Genomic DNA, 19992 nt, shown 5'->3' with positions numbered 1-19992 from the left:
CTCTACTAAAAATACAAAAATTAGCCGGGCGTGGTGGCAGGCGCTGTGGTCCCAGCTAATCGGGGAGGCTGAGGTGGGAGGATTGCTTGAACCTGGGGGCAGAGGTTGCAGTGAGCTGAGATGGTACCACTGCATTCCAGCCTGGGTGACAGAGCGAGACTGTCTCAAAATAAATAAATAAGTTTTTGTGCCCTAAAAATTGTTAATATTTCTCTTCTATTTGTGTCTGTCTTGACTTCCCTAGTGAAATGCAAACTCTTCGGGGGCGGGACTCATGTCTTGCACAGTTTGGTTTGGTCCACAGTGTGCAGTGCATTGACTGTCAGTCAATCATTCTAAATTGCCTGTTTGGATTCCTGGTCAGTTTTTCTCACAACAATGCCAACATGTAAACAGGTGTGTGGATTCCTTTTCTACTGCTGCTGTGACAAGCGGCCACAGATCCGGTGGCTTAAACTAAAACACATTTATTATCTTACAACTTCTTTTGGCCAGAAATCTGGCTTGGGTCTCACTGCACTCAACTCAAGGCATCAGCAGAGCTGTGCTCCTTCTGGAGGGTCTAGGGGAGAATTCACTTCCTTGCTATTTCCAGCTTCTAGAGGCCACTCACATTCCTTGGCTCACAGCCCCTTCCTCTGTCTTCAAAGCCAGCAATATTGCTTCTCTCTGCCCCTTCTTCTGTGGTTACATCTCTAACCACAGATGGGAAATGCCTACTTTTAAGGATTCATGAGTAGGTTAGGTAGCAGGATAATCCAAAACCATCTCCTATCTCAAGATCCTTAACTTTGTCACATGTGCAAAGTCCCTTTTGCCATGTCAGGGGACACGGTCACAGGTTCTGAGGATTGGAATATGGACACCTTTGTGGAACCCTTACTGTGCCCACCACAGTGTTCTATGAACACAGCAAAAATGGGGGCAGGTGGGCTCAGTGATCGTACAAATGTGAGAGTCACTCCATTAAGCAAATTTAAACACAATTTCACATGGCAGGACTGCTCAGAGCCTGTATTATGCTAATAAGCTGATGAATTTTCAAGACAGGCTTATAGTGAGCAGCCTTTTGCAAATGTTTGGCTGCACACATGTGACCTCAGAACCCCTTTTTGTTTAGTAACTATTGGCACCTCCATAAGAGAGCTTTGCAGGCCACCCGGTTAGGAAACATGGCGCTGCAGCTTCCCACCCATTCTGTCTTCCCTATTCCCTCCCCATCCCAGCCTTCCCAGGCCCCATAAGACCTCCCCCAAGGCCATATCGTGTGTGAGCTCTGGAACTCCTTGGACAGGAACCATGGCTTGGGTGAAAATAGTAACTTGAACCTTTCATTCTAACTGCCAATCAAACTTCGTTTGGAAGTAGCGAAAATGCCCTGTGTCGAAGGCTCCGGCTGACCCAGATATCATGGGCTCCCCGTGACAAGCCAAGGTCCCTGTGCCTCCGTGTTAGTGACTTTGACACAGGGACTGCTGGTCCCCCTGGGGATTAAGTTAAGCTGCTGTTAAGTCCCTGACCTTCCAGATAACATCATCCAAACCAAACTGACAGAACATTTGTGCTTCTCCTCTCAACACAAATGCGTCTCAGACTTGCCGAGATAGCCCTCAGAACAACATCCTCATCTGCTTCCAGCCACCTGTCCTCTAAGGATCGGTGAGAGCCAGAGTGTGGGGACACACTTACGCACATGCACACCTGAAACGCTAAAGCCAGGGCAGCTGCCTCTCTGAATCACCAGCCTTTTGTGCTAAACCAACCACCTCCAATCTGGAGGATAATAAAGGCTGCATTTTGTAACCTCTTCATGGCCAGATTCTTGCCTCTATGGGGCACTAGAAGAGATCTTCTAGAGCGTTCCAGAAGCCGTACATCTGCCTATACATGATGTCAGGATCAACTGGGACAACTCATACAGTTGTCCATTACCAGCCTCAGGGGGCCAATAGAGTGATGGTCTGTGGCCCACGTGGGACTGCTCTGGCTGATGGCTACTCAAGCAAGTGCCCAGGACTGTGCACAGACATGATGTCCACACACCTAGAGACATGTAGGCGTTGCAGTATTTCCTGCTGGAAGGCAAGTGCATTGTCCCTGACCTTGTTCTTATTTGCCAAGGAAGGGAGTGTGTGACCTGAATCCTCCAAGGAAATAACCGTTGCAAAGCTGTGGGATGCTTGGGGGTGTTGTTGTGGACCCCAGCCACTGGCCAGGGGTCTGGTTCACTGATTGATGAAGACTTCGTCCTTGAAGAGGCCCTGGGCAAGACGCGCCCTATCTGTCAGGAGTTTGCATTCACAAAGAAGGACTAAAGCAACTTCTCTAGGGCAACCTCCTTCCGGGGCTGAGGCCAGCCGAGACCATGTGGGGAAGACCTCAGACTGTCTTCATGGCGAAGAGAGATGTCTGCTCCGATTTGCACAGGGAGTTTTAGCATCAGGAGCAAAAGCAGCGTTTCCATTCCCCAGTCTTCACAGCAGCAGCTTACCATTCCTGGCACATCTCCATCCTCTGCTTCCTGCATTTGAAAACCTGGGCGAGGCAGTTAACAGAAACTCCACTGACCGGGGGTCAGGGTCACGCTCCATCCTGACTCTGCTCCAACAAGCCCTATGAACTTGGGCAAATCTGTGCATCTCCATGAGCCTTGTTTCCTCTTCTATAAAGTGAGCGGGATTGGGCCATGTGATTTCCGTGGTCTCTCCCAGCTCTGCGGTCTGTTCTTTCATTCCTAATACCACTCTACCTATTCTCTCCGAGTCCAAATCTGGAAGAGAATAATATGCTGCTTATCAAAATGCTGGTGTTTTCCAAAGAGACTCTCTCATTCCCTGGCATCCTTTTATGGCGCTATTTTCTACCTGGGTCTCAAAGCACCTGGAGAAAGAATTGTTTAATCTCATTGTATGGCATCTTGATTATTAGCTGCACTTTGGCCATTGAAGAAATTCAAGCCATAAATAATAATGATGATTATAAAAATAATAATAGGCACAATGCCCTCCCCACGTCAAAGCACTGGCTTTTTTTTTTTTTTTAATGCCACTCTGTGCCAGAGGCCTTCAGAAAAAGAGTTAATTAATATCCCTTGCTGTGGACTAATTCTCATTTCAACATGTGGCTGTCATTTCCCTGTCATCATGGCTGATTTACAACAGGGTTTAATTAAATTCTCTGTACATTATTCAGCATTCTCCAAAGACAACACCAGAGAGGCCCGGGGTATTTAAAATGTCACCTGCTGAGACATATCACCTCTTCCTAAATAAATATGACAGTGATCAAACTTTGGCTAATTACAGTGACTTAGTTATTTGTTTGTATGTTTTAATATTTAATTGCTTTCATGTTCATCCAATTACTCAGCCACAGCAAATAGAAATTAACTTTTTATCAGCGTGACTCAGCCCAGCTCATAAGCACTCCAAAGCCTCAATACAATAGGAACTGCCCAAGCTGAGGATCATAGCCATGTTCTCAGCTCAGTGGACGGGGCCATTAAATTAAGGGAGAACCCTCACGGCTCCATCCCCATTCCCAGCCTGCATGGGGCTGCGGGCCCAGCTTCCAGGAGCATCTAACTCAAAGCAGAGCAGCTGAGCGAAGCAACAGAGGCAGAGCTTCTAATTCCACACTGACACCCGATGGCCACTCTGTGCAACTGCCCCGGGTCCCTGAAATACTTAGGATTCCTGCGGAGATGAAAAGGAACCCCTGGGTACACAGAAGCAAGAGTTTTTGAGTTCCCACATCAGTAACCTAAGTTCTCCTCACCGGGGAGGCTCTTTCTTGATGGTCCTCCAGCTTTGAGGGCCATCTGCTCCTTGTGAGACGTCCTGGCTTCTTCTGCCAAGCTCCCTGGGACAAAGGGACACTGAGAGCCGGTTGGGTGCCTGCTGTTTTTTAGAAACGGGAGCCAGGATAGGAACACAGCCCATCACCAGCCGTCTTCTGACCAAATGCATTAGCCAGTTCTCGAAATCATCCACCAAGCCCTCGAACGCCAGTTCCTCTGATGTTATCTCAAAAGCTCCCCCTGGCTCTCTTTCCCACCCATCGTTCCAATCCATCATTGACATTTTGACATCCACTCTTCTCCCAAGGCCAGCCTTGGCATGGAAGAATTTCTGCAGAATTTTAAAAATAAAAAAAGAGGAAGAAGTAAGCCTTTCTGGGAAGCTTCAGCAATTCCAAATGGGATAAGCAAGTTCTACCTCCAGCCTAATCCCACAGCCTCATGGGGTACTGGCTTAAAATGTTCAACTTTCCAAAAATAAAAAATAATCTTTCCACACACTTACATCTTATCTCTCTCGCTCAGCTGTAAGCTCCTTAAGTGGGGGTGGGGAGGCTCAGAAACCAGAGGAGAGGCAGCCGGGGTAAGAGCTGGAGAAAATGCGGGCTGACCAGCTCTCTGCGGATGGGGCCATGCCTGGCCTTTGTTTTTTTTTTTTGTTTTTTAATAAGTACTTCAAACAAGTTAATATTTATATAACGTAATATTTCTTCGATGATTCACTTTCAATTTATTTTATAAAAAAGTATATGTGTACCCAAAATTCCAAATCAATTTAAAGTAAGAACTCTCAGTTTTTGTCTAATACATCTTATTTTATTTTATTTTATTTTATTTTATTTTATTTTATTTTATTTTGAGACAGAGTCTTGCTCTGTCACCCAGGCTGGAGTGCAGTGGCTCAGTCTCAGCTCACTGCAACCTCCCCTTCCCAGGTTCAAGCGATTCTCCTCCTCAGCCTCCCAAGTAGCTGGGACTACAGGCACGAGCCACCACGCCCGGCTAATTTTTGTATTTTTAGTAGAGACAGGGTTTTACCATGTTGGCCAGGCTGGTCTCAAACTGCTGACCACAAGTGATCCGCCTGCCTGAGCCTCCCAAAGTGCTGGGATTACAGGCGTGAACCACCACACCCAGCCTAATAAATACTTTAATATCCCCCAAAATTAAAAATGGTTGGAAGAGTGTTTCTTAATAAATATCAGCATTTCTTCAACGTAGTTGCCTGGTCTTTGTAAGGAGCGTGGCTCACTCCGGGCAGCCAGGCGTCCTACAAGGAAATGCATTCATTCATTGAGTAAACAACCCCTGCCCTGCAGTAGATATGGATTAGGTGATGATAAAAACAACCACCACAGGAAGAGACAAGGTCCCTGTCCTTGTGGCACTGGAGCTGGAAGGAAACACTCCACAAATAATTCCAAGTGGGTGAGCTGAGGTGTGGGGAGGAGACGCAGAGATAGCAGGGGCAACCTGCCTGGTCTGAGGAGCTGGTAAAAACTTGCCTGGGGAGGCCGCATGTGAGCTGACAGCTGAAGACAGACAAAGAGCCTTTTTCAATTAACAAAGAGGAGGAGGCCTAGTGGAAGATTTTTCCTGGGGGCCCAGAGTTTATGCAAATGAACCCAGCCCAGAACGAGGAATTCTAATTGGCCCCAGCAGGTGCCTCCTCGGCAGCGTCGTCCTGCAGTCGGCACCTGTGTGAACGTCTCCATCAGGGTCCCCGAGGCCAGCACTGGCTGTCAGACCCAGTCTCCTCAGAGCCTGGAGATTTTTACCTGAAATTCGAGTCTTCACTCCCCGTTCCCCTCGAACTAACTCCCCCTGACAGGCAAGTCCTTAGAGAAAGCGACAAAACTTCCAGTCCTGTGGTTCGGCTGAGAACAACCGAGAAAGGAGGACAGGAAGAGGCCAAAGAGGACACAGTGGACTGAGCTGGGCTGGGCGTCGGGGGAGGCTGGACCTCAGGGTTGTCAGGTTCCTGCAACGCGGGGCTGGCTCCGATGGTCCCTCTGGAAGGCGGATGCACTGCTGCAGTAGCGAATTCATCCAGTGCATCCTCACAGGGCCCACCGGAGCAAGGCAGTGGCAGGACTCCCATAACCTGCTGCTGGCACCTGTCTTGTGACATTCATTATTTTCTCCCTTGTTTTGTGATGGGGTAAGACAGCATATTCCTCGTCCTTTCCCCCCAACTGTCAACTCCTCAAGGGCAGCATCAGGACCTGATACACGGTAGGCACTCAAAGGGCATGCTGCATGAAAGTGATTGTTGGCTGGGTGCAGTGGCTCACACCTGTAATCCCAGCACTTTGGGAAGCCAAGGCAGGTGTATCACCTGAGATCAGGAGGTTGAGACCAGCCTGTCCAATAAGGTGAAACCCATCTCTGCTAAAAATACAAAGATTAATTGGGCGTGGTGGCGGACGACTGTAGTCCCAGCTACTTAGGAGGAGAATTGTTTGAACCTGGGAGGCGGAGGTTGCAGTGAGACGAGATCGTGCCACTGCACTCCAGCCTGGGTGACAGAGAGAGACTTTCGAAGAAGAAGAAGGAGAAGGAGGAGGAGGAGAAGGAGAAGAGGAAGGGGAAGGAGGGGAAGGAGGGGAAGGAAGGGAAGAAGGGGAAGAAGGGGAAGAAGGGGAAGAAGAAAAAGAAGAGGGTGATTGTCATCATCATCATCACTGCCACTGTCACTGTCATCATAGGATGACACCAAAGATCCCATCTCACTTAATGCTCCAGTCACTCAACCAGGGCAATCCCCACCACTCCTGAAGCACACGGATCCAGTGTTCCTAAGCTTTATTTCACATTCAGTAAGAAGCAACACATCACCCCACCATAGACCCACACAACTGTCCTTCATTGTGGGAAGTTACTGGCACATGTTTGTGAGCACTTTGTTACAGCTCAAGGTCAAATGAGGGCTCTAAAAGCCTAGAAATTGGAGACTGGCCTCCGGACTCTGTATGACCCAGATTGCAATTTCCACTGACCCAGGGGTGCTTGACTTTTTGGAGGCCAATATAGGATCTGGGATGGGATCTGCTGCCCAATGGCTGGGGCTCAAATCCTAGTTCTACCACTTCCTAGCTATGTGACCTTGGGCACTTACTTGAAATAAACCTCAACTTCCCCATCTGTAAAACAGGAATGATGCTAGGACCTAACCTCATGGATTATCTCATTCAGTGCTCCTGCAACCCTATGAGGTTAGGTCCTAGAATTATTCCTTTGGTACTAACACTTTTAATCATTCCCAATACCCTTGTATGGTGACTATTATTCCCAATTTAAAGTGATGAGGCTGGGCGTAATGGCTCACACCTGTAATCCCAGCACTTTGGGAGGCCGAGGCAGGTGGATCACTTGTGGTCAGGAGTTTTGAGACCAGCCTGGCCAACACGGTGAAACCCCATCTCTACTAAAAATACAAAAAAATTAGCTGGGCACGGTGGCTCGTGCCTGTAATCCCAGCTATCCAGGAGGCTGAGGAAGGAGAATTGCTTGAACCCGGAAGGTGGAGGTTGCAGTGAGCCGAGATCGTGCCACAGAACTCCAGCCTGGGCAACAGAGCAAGACTCCATCCCAAGAAAAATAATAATAATAAAGTGATGGATCAGGACACAACTTGCGCAGCTATGAGATGGGAGACTGGGATTTGAACACGAACATAACTTTCATACCAACCTCGGATGCACACACTTGCTCTAGTCTACACCAGTGGATCTTAATCATGGCTCTGCCATGGACACCTCTGACATCTGCTGAAGCCCTTCTCAGAATAACATTTTTAAATGCCTAAAATGAAATACAGAGAGTTACAAAGGAAACCAATAAAGTTAAAATCCAGTTCTTAAAATATTTTTAGTTGAGATATGATAGTATACATACTTCTTTCTTAATGCATTAAACAAAGAATAGTTGCTGGTTTAATTACCACCCAAATTTCTAAGTTATAATAAATGTAAATAATATTTTGAGATATCTGCAGCCACTTTAATGCAGTGGAGAAGTCACTGTCTGTGCGTACTATTGGGTTGTACTGATTCCATTTATAATTAAAGAAATGCAAAACTTCAGTAGTTTCCTGAAAATAAAGTTTCCTGAAAATAAAGATGGAAATTTATCCCATCCAAGCTCCCAGACCCCCTGAATTGTCTCCATAGACCCATGAATGCCAGGTTATCATGATGTTCTGAAGAACACACAGTTTTCTGAAAGAAACAAACCACAACAGTGAGCGAAATTGACTATTCGAGAATGGAAAGAAAATCTCTTTCTCAGCCATCAAAATCAGCAGGCAGTCTCCACCCACCATATGCCATTGACAATTCTGATGACTTCATAGAATCCATTTCCCAACAAGATCAAGGGGTGGGGCCTGGGGAAGGCTGGGGATAGGAGGGGAAGTATTACGGATGATGCTATTTGATTATACTAATTGCAAATAATGGCCCAAACCAAGAACCCAACCACAAGTCGATTCATTTCAAAAGCTATGTAATAATGTTTAGGATAAGGAATTAATTTTTATAGCCACTGGAGCGGTTGAGCTTCTACCATAACACAGATGTATTACAAATTAAAATTTCCCCTCAGGTGGTTAATGTAAAGACACCATAGACAACAGGAAGGACCCCTGAGTCACACACCCCCTTAGATATGCAGGAAACCAACAGTGGGTATTTGAGGAGCCACCACCCTCTGCCTGGACTGCACTCCCCATGCCACATGTGGCTGCCAGTCAGTCTCTTCCTCCCCTCCCAGGAGGAGAGCAGTACCCCCACTCAAGGACATTGCTTCCTTGTTTTCTACCAAAGAGACCGAGGGCACCTTGAAGGCCCAGCACTCCGAACACCACTTTTCCTGGCTGTCTGGTTCAGACCCTGGAAGAGGAGCCTTCGGGCAGGGAGGGGGATGACGTCAGCACCCACGGCTCCCAGCACAATGGCTTTCAGCCTGGAACTCTCAGCCAGGAGTTTTGTGTTCAGAGAATACATTTTGGTTTACTCTTTGCTGATAAAACTCTGTGCCTGGCCGGGCGCGGTGGCTCAAGCCTGTAATCCCAGCACTTTGGGAGGCCGAGGCGGGCAGATCACGAGGTCAGGAGATCGAGACCATCCTGGCTAACATGGTGAAACCCCGTCTCTACTAAAAATACAAAAAAATAGCCGGGCGTGGTGGTGGACACTTGTAGCCCCAGCTACTTGGGAGGCTGAGGCAGAAGAATGGCATGAACCCCAGAGGCGGAGCTTGCAGTGAGCCAAGATCGCATCACTGCACTCCAGCCTGGGCAACAGAGGCAACTCGGTCTCAAAAAAAAAGAAAAGCAAACAAACAAACAAAAACTCGGTGCCTTTGTCCTATGAGAGAAGCATGGAAACTCCAGGGTTCCCAGGCAGGCCAGACCTCCCAACCCCTTCTTCCAAGACTGCCAAGCCATAAAAGTGCTTCGCCTCTCGGGTGGGTCCCAGGCAAGGCGTGGTGTCAGTGTCTCCCCCTCCTGCCGTAACTTTCTGGCAATCAGCTGTGGCTCTCACCCAAACTGTGCACCTTGGCAGTCCTACCCGGGAATCACCTTGGGAATCATCTTGGCAGAGCCTGGGAATCTGTGTGTTAAAGCACCCTCTGGTTCTGATGATCAACCTGTTGGCATCTGCATGACACCCTTTCTCTTTGAAAGGATCTGAGAGTGACCCTTCGTACGTGCTCACCTGCTCCCTCTCCTAAGAGAACCGCCTTCCAGCCCTGAAGGCAATCATCTGCCAAGCACCAGGCTGGAGGTGCTAAGCTGCAAGGACTCTTGGGCTTCTGAAACCACAGGGTGCCTTTCCTCCAAAAGCTGCAGGTTCTTAGGGGCAGAGCTGCCTGACTACTGCCAACTGAGTGGTGGGCTCTTGTCCAGATCCAGACAGGGCAGGAGTGAGGGGTGACTGCTGATAAAGACATACCTGAGACTGGGAAGAAAAAGAGGTTTGATGGACTTATAGTTCCACGTGGCTGGGGAGGCCTCACAGTCATGGTGGAAGGTAAGGAGGAGCAAGTCACGTATTACAAGGATGGCTCAGGCAAAGAGAGAGCTTATGCAGGGAAACACCCCCTTATAAAACCATCAGATCTCAAGATACTTATTCACTATCACGAGAACAGCATGGGAAAGACCCACCCTCGTTATTCAATTACCTCCCACCAGTTCCCTCCCATGACATGTGGGAATTCAAGACGATATTTGGGTGGGGACACAGCCAAACCATATCATACAACCCCAAGCATGGAGGGCCAGGCAACCCCAAGAATGGAGGGCCAGGAAGTGCAGGGTATACACGCGGTGGATGGGTATGTTTTTGGTCCACAACTCTGACTCTTTAGATACAGCATTTCCTGGACCCTTTTTGAGGACCTCATATCATCCCTGGCATTTTGGGCCCATAGTCCGGCTTCAGGTCTTTTTGGTTTTGTTTTTTTTTTTTTGAGATGGAGTTTTGCTCTTGTTGCCCAGGCTGGAGTGCAGTGGCGCAATCTCGGCTCACTGCAACCTCCACCTCCTGGGTTCAAGCGATTCTTCTGCCTCAGCCTCCCAAGTAATCCCAGTACTTTGGGAGGCCAAGGCAGGTGGATCACCTGAGATCAGGAGTTTGAGACCAGCCTGGCCAACATGGTGAAACCTTCGTCTCTACGAAAAATACAAACATTAGCTGGGCATGGTGGTGGGCACCTACAGTCCCAGCTACTCAGGAGGCTGAGGCAGGAGAATTGCTGGAGCCTGGGGGGTGAAAGTTGCAGTGAGCCAAGATCTTACCACTGCACTCCAGCCTGGGCAACAGAGTGAGACTCTGTCTCAAAAAATAATAATAATAATATAATAATAAATAAATAAATAAATAAATAAATTTAAAAGTCTAGTGAAGAAGTAAAATTTATTTTACTTCTAAAATTTCTTTTCTACCTACTTTTGCTAGTGGGAAATTTTTTTCCATTTCCTCCGAGTTCAGGGGAGGAAACCCTGTTCTTCTCACAATTACTCTGCGTGAGAAAATCCAGGTAAAAAGAACCAACAGCACCACCCCTGAGTCCCTCCCTCACCCACTCCCCCAGCTGAGCTTGCAAAGAAGGAGAGCATGTTGTGTGTGGCTGCAGCCATTTAAAATGCAGACAGGGCTGGGTGCAGCAGCTCACACCTATAATCCCAGGACTTTGAGAGGCTGAGGTAGGTGGATCACCTTGAGTTCAAGACCAGCCTGGCCAATACGGTGAAACCTCGTCTCTATGAAAAATACAAAAATTAGCCAGACGTGGTGGTTCACGCCTGTAGTCCAAGCTACTTGGGAGGCTGAGGCTGGAGAATCACTTAAACCTGGGAGGTGGAGGTTGCAGTGAACTGAGATTAAGCCACTGCAGCCTGGGTGACAGAGCAGCACCCTGTCTCAAAAATAAATAAATAAAATGCAGGAGGGAGTCACTGTTTCATGGTGTCCTGTGGACATCCTGGCCTACTTGGGAAGCAGAATTGGACTGGACCATTTCTCTGGAGCAAAACTTCTTGATACCTACAGCAATAGTGTCTCCCTAGACATATGACCCGATTGGTAGATGGCTTCATGTCGCAAAGTTTCCAATGTGGAATTTTTTCAGAAGAGCACCAGGCAATGTGTAAGACATAAAAATCACAAGCAAATAAACAACAAAAACAAAAATCACAAGCATTTGACCTGAGCCAGTTGCTGAACTTCTCTGTGCCCATCTCCTCATTCATAAAATGGGACGGTAAGACCTATTTGGCTTCTTTCCTTCCCTAAAATAAGTGTTGATGGGGGGGCAGCTATGCTGGGGATGGTCACACACACTCCTCAAAGCCCCTCTCCAGAGCTCTATCAGCAAGGGCGTGGAGAGAGGACCCCACGATAAACTCTAAGGGCAGAAGATTCCTGAGTGCTTTGGCAATTTGAAGGAAGGCGAGGGCAGCTCTGGTTGTTGGCATGATCACAAAACCTTCTTGAGCAAAGGAAGAGAGGACCCATTCATTCAGAGAGAAGTGAATTTTAGACCTTGCCTCCTGTCCACCTCCACCCCACAGCGCAAGAATTTGACAATTTCCAGGACTGTGAAGACCAACAGAGACCACGTGATTTTGCGAGACATGGACGCAGCTGTGAGGCCGAGTCACTATCCCAACTATCGTCACCACCAGTGTCACTGCTGTCACCTGCGAATGTGCCAAAGTCCCTACCAGCACCTGGGTCCCCTCCGAGCTCCTGCCGGGGCAGTTTGTGGTGATGAGGATGATGTAAACTCCACACTGTCTCTGCTCTGACAACAGACAGTGTCTGTAAGCTTGCTGGCCACAGTGGTTCTGTGGTACCCAACACGGCCATCCTTGGCACTAGACAGTGAGCTACTAAACGGGCTCCTTGTTGAGATACCTGCCAACTGTGGCAGGTGAAGCTTTGCCATCCTCTGCATGGGACTGACCATCGGCCCAACAACAGAAACATCCTCCCAGAAGGCCAGTAGGCCTCTCCAGTCCTGGAGACACAGGAATGAGGGTGTCTGGGAGCGGACTCTAGCCAGAGAGCCTCCAGTGTGTCAAGGGGACCCGTCAAATCCCCTGGAGGCCACTGAGCATCAGTGTCTGCCCAGAAGATGACTCTGCCATGGCAGAGTCAGGACTTAGTGACCACAACTGCCCAGGCCCCCAGGAGCAGTTAGGCTGGGGTGCGGCACACTGTATCCTCCCTAGTGACCACATGGATGGCAGGGGCCACATCCTTTGACCCCACACAGGGAGACCTTATTGGCAAGTGGGTTACAGTTGAAAAAAGCTGCCATAGGCTGGGGCATCCACGGCTTCCAAACACTCAAAACTGCTTCCCGTGATCTCGGAAAATTGTCCAATTTTTGAAAGATAGGGGTGGGGATGGCCAGGAAACAGGGTCTGAAATTTATTTCTCTATCTTTTATTAGAATAACTTAATCCCTGCCAGTAAATATGAGAGTGATGTGACATTATCATAAAAGTAAACACACAATTACAGTAGGGGGTAGGCTTAAAACAAAACAACACCTGAGCTGATTATCTACCCAACCAACTGGAAACCCATGAGCAAAACCATCCTGCCCTGACAGGTGAGCACGCTCATAATTGCTTTTAAACATGTACTTAAATGTTGATCTGTTGTGTAAATACCTTTTTAAACAAGTATGCTTTAAGAAAATGTAACTGCTATGGGGGCAGGGACGTGGGGCAGGAGAATGACTAACGAAACCAACTTGAATTCCAGCACCCACATCTGTCGTCCACATCCCCTCGTATCATAGCAGGTGTTTTCATAAACCTGGCAGCTATCTTTGGGCATACATTTTGGATTCATTTTGTTCAATAGACTCTGTATTCGTTGTTGAGGGCTGCCACGGCAAGGCACTGCGGTCAGAGTGCCTTCAACAGGAACGCATTTCCGCGCAGTTCTGGAGGCTGGAAGTCTGAGATCAAGGTGTCTCGGCAGGGTTGTTCCTTCTGAGGCCTCTCTCCCGGCCTTATAGAGCAGGGGTCCTCAACCCCTGGGCCGAGGACCAGTACCGGTCTGTGGACCATTAGGAACCATTAGATTCGCACAAGAGCATGAACCCTGTTGTGAACTGCACATGCGAGGGATCTAGGTTGCGTGCTTCTTATGAGAATTCAAGACCTGATGATCTGTCACCGTCTCCCATCACCCCTAGATGGGACCGTCTAGCTGCAGGAAAACAAGCTCAGGCTCCCACTGATTCTACATTACAGTGAAGTGTATAATTATTTTATTATATATCACAATGTAATAACAATAGAAACAAAGTACACAATCAATGTAACGCTGGAATCATCCCGAAACCATCCCCCACCCCAGCCGGGTCCGTGGAAAAACTGCCTTCCACAAAGCCAGTCCCTGGTGCCAAAAAGGTTGGGGACTATGGTTATAGAAGGTTGTTCTCTCCTCCCTGTGTCCTCACATGGTCGTCCCTCTGTGTGTGTCTTAATCTCCTCCTCCTATAAGGAACATCAGTCCTGTTGGATTGCAGCCCACCCTAAGGACCTCATTTTACTTTAATTACCTTCCTACAGGCTCTATCTCCAAATACGGTCATATCCTGAGATACTGGGGCTTCGGGATTATTTTATTTTATTTTATTTTATTTTATTTTATTTTTTGAGTTTCGCTCTTGTCGCCCAGGCTGGAGTGCAACGGCAGGATCTCAGCTCACCACAAACTCCGCTTCCCGGGTTCAAGTGATTCTCAGCCTCAGCTTCTGGAGTAGCTGGGATTACAGGTGCCCGCCACCACGACCGGCTAATTTTTGTATTTTTAGTAGAGACGGGGTTTCACCATGTTGGCCAGGCTGGCCTCGAAATTCGGACCTCAGGTGATCGCCCAACTCGGCCTCCCAAAGTGCCTGGATTACAGGCGTGAGCCACCATGCCCAGCCAGGGGCTTCTGGATTTAATATATGGATTTGAGGAGGCCACAATTTAGACCATAACAGATTACTTCCGCAAAAGTCAAACCCCAGGTTGTACAGGGAAGGAAAGGGTTGCCTGAGAACCCAAGTCAGGCAGAGCCTAAAGCCCTGCAGGAAGGACACCTGGTTCTAGGTACTGGCTTTATCTTGAAGGATAAATACCCTAGAGGTGATTTTAAAATAATAAATAAACACTTCCAAGGCAAAGGGAACATCCCAGAAAGTTCCAGACATGTAGGACTATCCTGATAAGAGAAGCAAGAACGTGATTTCCAGGGTCAGTGTTGGAGACACTAGGAGAGGGCAGAAGGCGCTGGGGGAGAGGGCAGCCCCTCCGCAGGGTCTGGCAAGCAGGGGATGTGCCCACTGCTCCTGCCCGTGCACCCGGTGGGCAGCCCCTCGGCGGGCTCATTAGCTGCCATCCTCAGCACTGAGGGACCCGTGCCCGGTCAGGGCGCAGAACCGGCTCTTCCCCCGCGGGGCAGGAGGCCAGCGCTTACCTGACTGACAGGTGTCAGGTCAAATCACCAGCTCTCCTGAAAATATCATCCTCGCCTCCTGCCGGGCCACGCCAGCCGGGGACAGAGAGACAGACAGCCCCCCTAATGATGCCAGGCAGACCTCCTGACAGCTCTGCCCTCCCGGGCCCCCGGAACAGCCAGCGCGGCGTGCCCTGCTACGGGAGGGGTGGGGACCCTGGCTTTCCTGCCCAGCTCAGCCCAGCCCTGCTCAGCAGCAGAGAGAACAGGACGGAGGCTCCCATTTCCCAGCGACTGCGGCGCCTCCAAACCGCCCGTCTGCGACGCCCACGCGAGCGTGCGCAGCCCAGCCCCTCCCGGACGTCCTCGCCCCCGCCGGGGCACATCGTACTCCGCACCCAGGAGGAGAGTGGCACGCGGATCCCAGCCCCTGCGAGCCCCTCTGGCCGCCGCCGCTTCGCACCCCGCATTGCCTCAGCTGCCGTTCCAGAAATGCAGCGTCTGGCGCGCAAAGCGGTGCACGGTCCCCAGTCCGCGCGCAGCAGCCTGGAGCGGCGCCAGAGTCCCCGTCCCACTTCCTGGCGGCCCTGCCTCCGGCCAGCTCCCTCCTCCCCTCTCTCCTTCCGTGCCCCCCACCCCATCTTGGGACGCTTCCAGGACCCAAGAGGCAGGAGGGGGATCGCGAGGGGAAGGCGCGGAGGGGGAGAAGGAGGAGCGGGGGAGAAGGAGGAGCGGGGGAAGCAGCAGCTCTGGAGGCTGCGCGGCGCTCGCGGACCCACGCGCCGGGAAGGAGGGCGCAGCCCCGAGCATCGCACGTGGTTTCCAGATTCCTCCCACCCCTACCCCGGCGACCACGAGAGGGGGTCGGGGGCAGCTCCTTCCCAGCCCCAGCTGAACAGAAAGCCTTGCAAAAGGGAAGAAATTAAAAAGCAGGGGGAGGGAAGGGGAGGAGGGGAGGGGTTGGGGGAAGGAGGAAAAAGTCACCTTCAGCCATAATGGGTCCCAGAGAGGAACAGAGGGGTGAACACAGGTAGGGTCCTCGGGTTCCCTCCCCGCCTGCCTCCTCCCACGGTTTGTGCAGCGGCCTGGCCCATCCGCCTCTGGGGCGACCACGGGACACACTGCATGGCCACTGTCACTCTGGGTCCCCCCTGCCACACACACATCTGCGACTTCTGGCTCTTTGATCTTCCCTTTACAAAATGGTCATGCTTTTTCACGACAGGGTGAGGGCCCCAGGGACGCGTTCTGCATGGAGGATGGCAAGGGGAGGTTTGGTTGAAACAAGAACCCTTGGTTGGCCCCTTGGGTTTCCAGCCCCCAAGAGGGCTCACACAGCCCACGTGCCATGTCCCGGGTCCGAGCAAAACAGAGCATGCCAGTGTGAATGGCCGGTACTCAGACGCGGCCCCCTGGACACAGACGGGACTTTCTGTCCAGAAACAACCCAGCCCCCACAACAGCCTGGTCGTTACACTGAGTTCATGTCGTTTCAAAGAGCAAAATATATACCGTGAAGGGCCCACCTTTCCTTTTCTCCTTGTTCTACAGGGCGATTAGCATGGAGGAGCCATCACACTGTAGCGGAGGGGAGAGGGTGGTTTAAGAATAAATGGGCTCTGGGAGGGAAGGAGCAACTTGCAATGCCACTCTTGGCATTCTGCAGGAAGCTCAACCCTCAGCTCTCACCCACCCAGAACCCCAGCATCTGCTGAGCCTCTGCCACTGCCGAATGTACTCCCAGGAAGGGCTCCGAGCCTCTGCCTTGCTGAGTGCACCCCTGGGAGGGGCTCCAGCGTGGCCCCAGCATGGCTACCCCCACAGGAAAGGAGACCGTAGTGTTTCTGAACAGAGGAGTAGCTTGCCACGGTAAACATGCCAGTGCCCTGAGGTGTGGAGACTGCGGGAAGCGATTCAATATTTTCATGGGGGCTCATTATATTTGCTCCCAGACCAGAAAAGCCGGAGCCTATTACTGCTCTCTTGGTAGGATTTTTTTTTTAATCCTTGTATATTACAAGAACATGAATTAAGCTCTGATGAATGTGATATTAATTAATTACATGAAGATCCACGTGGGAGACAGGAGGGGGTGGAGGGAGAGGTTGTGCTATGCAAATGACCGGGAGGAGAGATGCTGCTGGAAATGTGCTTCTCATTGTTTCTGGCTCCAGAATGTGGAGGCGTGCGCAGTGGGCTCAGCCAGGGAGGTTTACCTGCAGGCAGCAGATGTGGCTTCTGCAAGATTTAAAGCCTCTGGCACCATTACAGACGAGGAAAGTGGGGGGGGCCTGGGCATTGCAGCAGCGGAGAGGGAGGAGGGGAAGGAGGACTCCGGCTCAGGCCGCCATCTTCTCGAACTGCAAAAAGGGAATTTGAAATCCGTTTCACATGTTCCAAAATGGCTGCTCTCAGCCGGAGCCTGGGAAGGTTGCAAAGGCCCTCGTGCGGCTCAGAGAGCCTCCTGGACTCCTTCTGTCCGTAAAACGGAGCCTGAGTGTTGCAAGAAGAGTCCTTGACTACTAAAGGCAGATCATTCTCCTCCAAAATATTTTGCAGAAACCACTTCAAACTCCCACTCCAGCTCTGAGCCCCAGGGGGAGGGGCTGCTGCCACTGAAAGCTGGCAAAACAAAAAATGACAAGGAAAAATGGGAGACTGAATTTGAAAATCAAAAGAGGGGGCCTATAGCCTGAGCCCAGATGTCAGTGGCCACTTCCCAGGTGGCTCTTGGATGCTGCCACGCCCCCCTCACCTCCAGCTTGAAGCAGGCTGAGCCCCAGATACCTAGCACCTTTCCCTCCAGGACTGGAGACCTGTCCCTAGGAGACTGGGCAGATTCTTGGGTGCCACCAGGCAGGGTCTGATTCAAATGAGAAGATGATTGGCAGTTACAGTGACGTGAGCCAGGGGTCATCTGGAGATCCCTAAAGGCATGAGGTGTGGGTCCAGGCAGCAGGGAATTAGGTCCATATGAAGGCAGGACCCAGCCTGGAAGGCCAGGGAGCAAAAAGGCCACAAGACGTGAGGTTTGGGAAGGGGTCTGAGCAACTAACTAGAGCTGGAAGCCAGCAGCAAGAGTGGCTTTTGATATAGCTGGATAGGCTCAGGCACTCAGGAACTCTGGCTCTAAAGCCACGACAATCACTCAGTGAGACAGGTATGGGGCTGCAGGTAAAAGCCAGAGTCACCAGGCTGGGGGAGGGGAGTGAGAAGGAGGAGCAGAGGGACGAGGCTCCCGTCATGCCCCCTCCTCCTCTTCATGAAGTGCCCATGTTCTTTTCTCTCCTTGATGTGAACGTTGGTCAGAACGTCAGAGTCTAACATCATGCTTAGCTATAAGGTGTTGTTTGTTTATCAGGAATTCTGTCTGCCAGATCTAGAACATCTCAAAGCACCAGTCATAAAACGTCAGACATTTCACAAATGCTGTGATGGTTAATTTTATGTGTCAACCGGATTGGGCCACAGGATGCCCAGATATTTGATCAAACGTTAGTCAGAGTGTTTCTGTGAGGGTGTTTTGGATGAGATTAACATTTATTTATTTATTTATTTATTTATTTATTTATTTATGACAGAGTCTTGCTCTGTCACCCAGGCTGGAGTGCAATGGTGCGATCCTGGTTCACTGCAGCCTCGACCTCCTGGGCTCAAGTGATCCTCCTGCCTCAGCCTCCTGAGTAGCTGGGATTACAGGTGTGTGGCACCACGCCGGCTAATTTTTCTGTGTGTTTTTCGTAGAGACAGGGTTTCATCATGTTGGCCAGGCTGGTTTGGAACTCCTGACCTCAGGTGATCTTCCCACCTAGGCCTCCCAAAGTGCTGGGATTACAGGCATGAGCCGCCGCGCCGGGCCGAGATTAACATTTAAATCAGTAGACAGAATAAAGCAGTTTGTCCTCCCGAATGTGGAGGGGGGCCTCATCCAATCGGTTGAAGGCCTGCACAGAACAAAGGCTGACCCTCCTAGCAAGAATGAATTTCTGCTCCCTGACCGTCTTCAAGCTGGGGCAACAGCTTTGTCCTGCCTTCAGACTGGACCTGACCTGACATTGACTCTCCTGTGTCCCGAGACTGCCAGCTTTCAGACTAGAACTTACACCATGGGCTGTCCTGGTTCTCAGGCCTTTGGATTCAGACTGGAATTCCGTCATCGGCTCTTCTTGGTCTCCAGCTTTGCCCATTGCAAATCACGGGACTTTCCAATCTCCATAATCACGTGAATCAATGCCTAATAATAGATTTCTTTACATAAACAGGACCAAAGGAGAGGCAGTGATATAGACAAAGGGGAGAACCCTGACTAATGCGAATATTCACCAGTGATTTCCCCTGCTTCATCTGGGCTGGGGACATAAAGAAATTCAAGATGGGTTTGGAGCTAAAGTAGATCCTGGCTGGGAGCAGTGGCTCACACCTGTAATCCCAGCACTTTGGAAGGCCGAGGTGGATGGATCACCTGAGGTCAGGAGTTCCAGACCAGCCTGGCCAATATGGCAAAACCCCGTCTCTACTAAAAATACAAAAATTAGCCAGGTGCGGTGGCATGCACCTTAGTCCCAGCTACTTGGGAGGCTGAGACAGAAGAATTGCTTGAACCCAGGAAGTGAAGCAGTGAACTGAGCTACACCACTGCACTCCAGCCTGGGTGACAAAACAAGACTCCATCTCAAAAGAAAAAAAAATTTAAAAATAAAAAAGAAATAAAAATAAAACAGATTCTGTTGTTATCACCAAAGACCAGAAGATAATTTATCTACATGTCTGTGCTAGATACTCTCTATGGCATTCAGCATCCAGTTCCACCACCTTGTAGCGTGGAAGCTAGAAGGCTAAATGCTACATTTCCCAGACCACCTTGATTTTATAGGATACCAGCTGTAAACCAAAAAGTATCTGAGATAAGTCTCAGTTAATTTAGAAAGTTTGTTTTGCCAAAGTTGAGGACGCGCACTCATGACACAGCCTCAGGAGGTCCTGACAACGTCTGCCCAAGGGGGTCAGGGCACGGCTTGGTTTTATATATCTTAGGGAGTCTTGAGACATCAATCAATATATGTAAATCTGTACACTGGTTTGGTCCCGAAAGGCAGAACAGCTCGAAGCGGGGAGGGGACTTTCAGGTCATAGGTACATAAGACATGAATGGTTGCATTCTTTTGAGTTTCTGATTAGCCTTTCACTGAATACACAATTGACAGGAAGAGTTACTTA

General features: G+C 49.9%; 1 long non-coding RNA gene across 1 annotated transcript; it reads right to left on the bottom strand.

Moving 5' to 3' along the window:
- Positions 1–7644: 7644 nt before the first annotated feature.
- On the bottom strand, positions 7645–17135 carry LOC114673014 (uncharacterized). Its single transcript, XR_013407368.1, has 3 exons — positions 16992–17135; positions 9520–9762; positions 7645–8019 (listed from the first exon to the last, which is right to left on the bottom strand). It is a non-coding gene; the product is annotated as an uncharacterized LOC114673014 (long non-coding RNA).
- Positions 17136–19992: the final 2857 nt, after the last annotated feature.

This window comes from Macaca mulatta, chromosome 16, assembly GCF_049350105.2.
Source record: "Macaca mulatta isolate MMU2019108-1 chromosome 16, T2T-MMU8v2.0, whole genome shotgun sequence".
NCBI lineage: Eukaryota > Metazoa > Chordata > Mammalia > Primates > Cercopithecidae > Macaca > Macaca mulatta.
Note: the sequence above shows the minus strand (reverse complement) of the source record. Positions and strands in the feature narration are given on the sequence as shown.